Here is an 8,373-nt window from a genome sequence, read left to right as displayed (position 1 = left end):
GAGGTGCTTCTGGCCACTGCCCCCTCCTGGGCGGTGTTTGCAGCCTGCGCCCTGGGCGTCTGGCTTTCTGGTGTCTGGAAGCCAGAGTGCAGGGAGACACAGGCGACTTGGGCTGCCAGAAACTGAGGTTCAGAAGAGAGAGGGTTGTACCCTTTTAAAATTCTAGCCAAGGAAGGGTTCTCCGTCCTCCAGGCTGTCCTTGCAGAAAGCGGAGCAACACTGAGGACTTGTCCCCTGATGGCAGTGCGAGCCACGGAAGAATCCAGAGGGAACCAGACCTTTTCCCCAAACCAGAGCTCCCTCTGGGCTCGGTTTGCTCCAGGCCACGGCCACCTACCTTTCGTCTTCCAGGCTAGAAATCTCAGACGCTGCCAATTCTGTTTAATCTTGCAAGTCTGTGCTCAAGGTCTGTCATTTTTTCCTTTGAAATAAAGCTCCAATTTCCTCTGCCAGAGTTTCTTCACACAGCGGTGGAATCTTATTCATCCTATTATACAGCCCTCCTGGGCTAACACAGTGACAGACACATGGCGGCAGGGACTCCCTAAACGTGTTTAGTGAATGCCTATCAGATTCCTTCCGCTCCCAGGACCCTCTCCCAATGTTACGGTCCAAGCGAAATCAGATTGAAACAGATTTCAGGCATCTTTGAAAGGAAAAAGCTAGATGGGATGACCGTATGTCGCTTATAAGGGGGCAGTTTCATTCCTCTCCCTGCTAGTTGCCTTACAAAGGTGAGTCTTTCTACATCCGTTCTCCCTGTGTAGTCTCTTCCTGGATGGCAAACCTCTACTGGGTGTCTGTCTGTAGACAACTAAATCCAGTATGAACTCTCCCAGCCACGGACTTCCATGTCCTCAGCCTGCATGTCAACACTTCTTATTTGCTACCTCCCAACTCCTATGAGCTCATGACTGTGAATGTGTATTTATTTTTAACTTTATCTTATAAAAATGGTAATAATTAGTGGTTAAAAAACCCCTCAGCGTATAGGAAGGTACAAGGTGAAAAGTAAACTCGCTGCTCTCCACACTCCCATTCTTCAGCCCCACCCTCAGAGTCACCACTACTGAGAGTTCTGTGGGTCTCCTTCCAAGAGGTTAAAAAAAAAAACCACAAAAAAAACAAATAAACATCATTTAAAACCACAAGTGAGCTCAGACAATATATACTATTCTGTAACTTACTTTTTCAATTAACTTATCTTGATCCCTTTCCACTTTGTACACGCACATCTCGCCCGCTTTTTATGTTGGCTACTTGCAGTGTCCTTGCTTGGATTCTACACAATCCATTAGGGTTGTTGGACACTTGGTTATTTCCAGTATGTGAACTGTGAGGGTGTCTCTGAAAGAGAGAGAATGCATATTTCTATCTGAGCCTTTAATTATACTGTTCTCCCAGCCCCTCCTTACCCTCCTTAGAAAAGCCGTCCTGTTATTCTCCCTTTGCCCATCTCTCCTGTTCCCAACTTGTACTCAGGATAAACTCAGTACCTAGACCAGTGGTTCCCATTGTGGGGCACACGCCCCACAGAGGGGCAATTTGATTTTTAAGGGGGGCAATTCGAGAATGAGTTACTAACAGTGAATTTTTTGCATTTCTTATAGCCCTAGGGGCCTCATATACAGTATATAAATATATAGTGACATTTTTATGCATTTCGGTTCTCTATTATATATTTTGAAACTTTATTTGCTATTTCTTTTATATCACTTCATATTATTACTAGAGGCCAGATGCACGAAGTTCGTGCATGGGCTAGGTCCCTAGACCTGGCTGGAGATCAGGGATGATCTGTGAGGGCACTGGCAGGGCGATGGGGGGGTGGGGTCCTGGCACCCACCTTGGCCGGCCTGCAGGCTGGGGGCAGCTCCTGCATTGAGCATCTGCCCCCCTGGTGGTCAGTGTGCATCATAGCGACCAGTCTTTCTACAGTTCGGTCAATTTGCATATCAGGCTTTTATTATATAGGATTTTTTTTTTTAACAATTTCTTAGTGATTTCTTCCTCAGTACTTCAACTGTCCTTTTGTTCTTTTATGTTTCTTGTTCATGGATGCCATGTTCTTTGGAAGCTTGTTTAGACCAAGTTAATGGCCTTTTAGACTTCCTCCACGTGAATAGGAGTTCACTTTTTGAATAATAAGAATTATAAGTCACAGGGGGGGCATCAGGATTTTAGAGATGCTTAGGTGGGACATGGCCAAAAAGAGGTTGGGAACCACTGACCTAGACATTAGCACTTAATTGTGCAGGTTCTGTGTCTACCACCACACTATAAACTCCTTAAGGGCAAGGATGTCTTTTATTTCTTTGTATCCACCCACTATTAGGAGCTCTTGGTTAATTGATGGGAAGGCTGACAGAGTGTTAGGGCCAGGGGTGCCTGTGCTGGTTGAGGAGACCATCGTAATTAATTCCTTTCAGGCGGATGTGACTGTAAACATCTTCTCTGTATTTCTCCTATAGCACTCATGAATCCCTCTCTGCCTCAGCGTCTTCTCCCACTTCTATTGTTAAGAAGCATTTTCAATCTTCAAATCCTTGAGTTGAAATTATAACCAAAATAGTGAGAAATCAAAGAGGAATTCTCTGCAATCCATAATCAGGATACCTAGAATGGTGACAGTAGGAAAAGACGTTGGTGTGGGAGAGGGTATCTTCTTTTTTGGATCTTCCAGCAAATCGTTAAACATCTTTTCCTGTCTGAGTGTAACAGGCACTGGGATTGGGGCCTTAAGGGGGCTGCTGTGGGATTGATTGTCAGGCCAGAGACTGACACCACCTAGTGGTCAGCTAAAGAAGTGTAATAGGGAGGGTGTTTCTGAAGGATATGGTGGAAGATGGGAAGAGACCAAGATTTATTGAGCTACTATTTACCATGTACCAATTCACGCAATGGGTTTTACATGGATCAGCTCACTCGAGTCTCATAACCACCTTATGGCATAGGTGTTATTTCCAGTTTGTAGATATGGGACTAGAGCAGTGGTTCTCAACCTTCCTAATGCCGCAACTCTTTAATACAGTTCCTCATGTTGTGGTGACCCCCAATTTCATTGTTACAAATTGAACATAATTAAAGCATAGTGATTAATCACAAAAACAATATGTAATTATATATGTGTTTTCCGATGGTCTTAGGCGACCCCTGTGAAAGGGTCGTTCGACCCCCAAAGGGGTCGCGACCCACAGGTTGAGAACTGTTGGACTAGAGGCTCAAAGAGATGAAGGAAATCTGCCCCAGATCACAATGCAGATTGGAGCCCAGTTTTCATACATGTAATAAACATTTATTAGGTACCTCAAATGTGCCGAGCATATTGGTAGGCACTAGGGACAAGAAATGGAAATACAAAGTCTCAGATTTCAGGAAGCATATAGGTTAGTGGAGTTGTGCGATAAGATGACTGACAGTTATAACACAGTACCTTAGTGTCTATAATAAAGGCAAGTACAGATGGCCATGGGAACCAGGGAAGGATACTTATTCCAGATAAGGGGGTCAAAGCACAGCAGTGTAGACGATACCAGGCTACATGTTGAAAGAGAAGAAGGAAGTGACAGGCAATGGCAGGAGGAAAGTGTGTTTTAGGTTGGTGGGCAAGCAAAGGCATGGAGGCATGAGGACGTTTAAAACACTTGAGGAAGCTTTCCGATCTGCCATCCATGGTGGAACTGCCACCAAGATGCAGGTTTTTGTGAAAACCCTTGTGAGGAAGACCATCACTCTCGAGGCTGACCCCTTGGATACAAGAGAGAATGTAAAGGCCAAGATCCAAGATAAGGAAGGAATTCCCCCTGATCAGCAAAGACTGATCTTTGCTGGCAAGCAACTGGAATATGGATGTTCTTTGTTTCACCATAACCTTCGAAAGGAGTCCACTCTTTATCTTGTGTTGAGACTACGTGGTGGTGCTAAGAAAGGGAAGCAGTCTCACACCACTCCCAAGGAGAGTGAGCATAAGAGAAAGAGGGTTAAGCTGGCTGCCCTGAAATACTATAAGGTGGATGAGATGGCACAATCAGTTGCCTTCGTTGGGAGTGTTTTTTAGATGAATGTGTGCCAGAGTTTTATGGCCAGCCACTTTAACAGTCATTGTTGTGGCAAATGTCTGACCTATTGCTTCAACAAACTAGAAGACAAGTAATTGTATATGGGTCATAAGAGACATCACCTGGCCCAGCCAGCGTGGCTCAGTGGTTGAGCATCAACCTATGAACCAGGAGGTCATGGTTTGATTCCTGGTCAGGGCACATGCCCAGGTTTCGGGCCCAATCCCCAAAGTGGACCATGCAGGAGGCAGCTGATTAATGATTCTCTTTCATCATTGATGTTTCTAGCTCTCTTTCCCTCTCCCCTCATCTCTAAAGTCAATAAAAATATTTTTTAATTTAAAAACACACACACATGAAACTTGTCACAAAGTAGTTAAAAAAAAAGACAACTAACATTTAAAAAAACAACACTTGAAGAATGACTAATATGATATGGCTAAAGTTTAAGGTACTTATTGGGGAAGGTAATGGGTGAAGTATTCGTGAGCCTAATTATAAAGGGTGATTTTAGGCACACTAAGTAAGAACTTAGGCTTTTTTTTCTAGAAGTTCTGGGAAGCCAGGTGAAAAACTGATGAAGTTCTTAATGCATCAGCCATAAAGCTGGAGAGGACGAGGATTCTAGACTAAGGAGATAGGATCAAGTTTACTAATTGGTTTACCATGTTGCCCTAGAGCAGGGATGGGGAATGTCCGGCCCATGGCGGCCGTATAAGGCCCACAAAATCATTTGGTCTGGCCCTGCCAAGGCATTAGGGGTGAGTTAATTAAATATTTGACCAAATATAGGAGTCTAATTTTTTTTTAAAATCCTACAAGGTGTTTTGGGCCAGGATTTGGCCAAGTGTGTGCATTTTTGTTTTTAAATGTTTTTATTGATTTAGAGAGAAAGGAAGGGAGAGGGATATAGAGATAGAAACATTGATCAGCTGCCTCCTGCACATCCCCCACTAGGGATTGAGCCTGCACCCGGGCATGTGCCCTGAGGGGAATTGAAATGGTGACCTCTCTGTTCATGTGTTGATGCTCAACCACTGAGCTATACCAGCTGGGCATAGCAGGCTAGTTTTTAAGTTGATAATTTTGTATGGCCTGTGAATGATGTGATAAATATCCAATGGCCCTTGGCAGAAAAATGGTTCCCCACCCCTGCCCTAGAAGCTAGGGACAGAGAAAGCTGGGTCTGGAAACTTTGGCTCACATTAGAATGTTCTCAAAGTTCTCAGGTTTGGGCTGCACATTAGACCCACCTGGGGAGCTTTTAAAATCTCAATACTAAGAAAAACTAGAAGACTTATACTACTTAACTTCAAGACGTATAGGCTACTGTAATCAAGACAGTGTGGTACTAGCATAAGGATTGACAGATAGATCCAGGGAACAAAACAGAAGGCCAGAAATAGACGCACACTTAATGGTCACTTTATTTTTGACAAAGGTGTCAAAGCAATACACTGGACAAAGCAATACATCTTTTCAACAAATGGTTCTGGAACAACTGAATATCCATATGGGAGAAGTAAGTGAACCTTGACCCTATCTCACACCATGTGCAAAAATTAATTCAAAATGGATCATAAATCTAAAACCTAAAAGCTAAAATCATAAAGCTGTTAGGTGAAAACACAATATCTTTATGACTTGGCAATAGGCAAAAATTTCTTAAGTCATTGAAGGCAGTAATCATAAAAGAAAAAAATTGATAAAAGAAACATCAAAACTTTGCTCATCAAAAGATACTATTACGAAAATAAAGCCAAAAAAGGTAAGCAAAATATTGATCTGACAAAGGATGGGTATCCAAATATATATATATATTTCCTATAAGACAGTAATAAAAAGACTGTAATTTTTTTAAATGGCCAAAAGATCTGAGCAGATACTTCATAAAATAACATATATAAATGGCCAATAAACCCATGAAAAGTATTCAAAATCTTTCTACATCAAGAATATGCAAATTAAGACCACAATGAGATAATTCTCCACACTCACCAAAATGGTTAAACTTTAAATAACTGACAATACCAAATGTTAGCAAGAATATAGAGCCCTCGCTGGTTTGGCTCAATGGATAGAGTGTCAGCCTATGGATTGAAAGGTCCCAGGCTCGATCCCCAGTTGGGAACAGGTCATGGACTAAACCCAACAGCATGGCAGGGCTGGGATTTGGGACTCTCACTAACACGGCATTGAAACCAGAGGTCTGCCCAGCCCACGTGGCTCAGTGATCGACCTATGAACCAGGAGGTCACAGTTCAATTCCCAACCAAGGCAGGTGCCTGGGTTGCAGGCTGGATCCCCAGTGTGGGGCGTGCAGCAGGCAACCGATCAATGATTATCTCTCATCACTGATGTTTCTATCTCTCCCTTTCTCTCTGAAATCAATAAAATTATGTTGTTGTTTTTTTAAAAAAGAATGTAGAGCAACTGGAACTCTCATACAGTGTTGGGAATGTAAAATGTACTATCTATTCGGAATAATATATAGCAGTAACTTATAAAACTAAGCATATGCCTGCCCTATGAACCAGGAATTATATTCTTAGTTATTCAAGACAAATAAAAACATACAGGTGTGAGCAAAAGTAGATTTACAGTTGTGAGTATGTGAAACAGAGTTAATAAAGCTACTATAATAATCATAACTTGCATGTCTTTTTCCATATGAACAACTGTAAACCTGCTTTTGCCTACCCCTGTATATTCACACAAAGATTGGAAGAAGAATGTTCATAGCATTTTCTTCATAATAGCCCAAAACTGGCTACAGCCTTGGTGTCTATCATTAAGGAAAAAGAGGATAGCCTCATTGGGTGGCTCATTTGGATGGAGCCCGTACACCAAAATGTTGGGGGTGCAATTTAGGGTACATACCTAGATTGTAGTTTCAATCCCCAGTGGGGTGCAGATGGGAGGCAACTTATCAATGTGATGTTTTTCTCTCACGTGGATGTCTCTCTCTCTCTTTCTCTCTCTTCCTCTCTCAAAATCACCTAAAAAAAAAAAAAACCATACCCTCAGGTGAGGATTTAAAAAAAAGAAAGGATAAACAAATTGTGGTATATCTCTACAATGGGATACCACTTAGTAATCCTATATAATAAAAGCCTAATATGCTAGGTGTCCAGTAGTCTGGTAGGCCATTCAACCAATCAAAGCATAATATGCAAATGATATGCTAAGGCCGTTCAATTGCTCACTATGACGTGCTCTGACCAGCAGGGGACAAAAACTCCGACCGGTAGGTTAGCTTGCTGCTGGGGTCCAGCCAATCAGGACTGAGCAAGTTGGGCCAGACACACCCTGGAGCCCTCCCACGGTCCCTCCCAAGCTGGCCAACCTCCCACGTCCTTCCCTGGCCCTGATTGTGCACCGGTGGGGTCCCTCAGCCTGGCCTGCACCCTCTCACAATCTGGGGCCCCTTGGGGGATTTCAGAGAGCTGGTTTCAACCCGATCCCGCAGGCCAGGCCGAGAGGCCCCACTGGTGCACGAATTCATGCACCGGGCCTCTAGTAAAATATAAATGAACAATGGATACACACAACAACATGGATGAATCTCAAAACACGGTGAGTAAAAGAAGCCAGACACAAGTGCTCAAAGTCACTAATCATCAGAGAGTTGCAAATCAAAAGGACAATGAGGTATGACCTCACACTTGTTAGAATGACTATCATCAACAAATCAACAAACGACAAGAGTTGGTGAGGATGTGGAGAAAAAAGAACCCTCGTACATTGCTGGTGGGAATGCAGACTGCAGGCTCTGTGGAAAACAGTTTGGAGTTTCCTCAAAAAATTAAAAATGGAACTCCCATTTGACACAGTGATTCCACTTCTAGGAATTTAAAAACAAGAATTCAGAAGCAATCACCAGAAAGAATATATGTACCCCTATGTTCATAACAGGGCAATTTACAACAGCTAAGATTTGGAAACAGCCTAAGTGCCCATCAGTAGATAAGTAGATTAAAAAACTGCCCTAACCAGTTTGGCTCAGTGGATAGAGCATTGGCATGCAGACTCAAGGGTCCCAGGTTCGATTCCGGTCAAGGGCATGTACCTTGGTTGTGGGCACATCCCCAGTGGGGAGTGTGCAGGAGGCAGCTGATCGATGTTTCAAACTCTCTATCCGTCTCCCTTCCTCTCTGTAAAAAATCAATAAAATATATTTTTTTAAAAAAGGGAATTAATTAGCAGAGATATTTTAATATTGCTATTTGCCCTTTCTTTATAATAGAAGTGTGAGAGATGAAAGGAAATTAGTAAAATGTATATGAAAATAATACATAAATTTATTAATAAATAA

General features: G+C 42.6%; 1 pseudogene; it reads left to right on the top strand.

The window, feature by feature from the left end:
- The first annotated feature begins 3,465 nt into the window (after positions 1–3,465).
- LOC102251954 lies at positions 3,466–4,153 on the top strand (annotated as a pseudogene).
- Positions 4,154–8,373: the final 4,220 nt, after the last annotated feature.

This window comes from Myotis brandtii, unplaced genomic scaffold (assembly GCF_000412655.1).
Source record: "Myotis brandtii unplaced genomic scaffold, ASM41265v1 scaffold581, whole genome shotgun sequence".
In the NCBI taxonomy this organism is placed as follows: Eukaryota; Metazoa; Chordata; class Mammalia; order Chiroptera; family Vespertilionidae; genus Myotis; species Myotis brandtii.
Note: the sequence above shows the minus strand (reverse complement) of the source record. Positions and strands in the feature narration are given on the sequence as shown.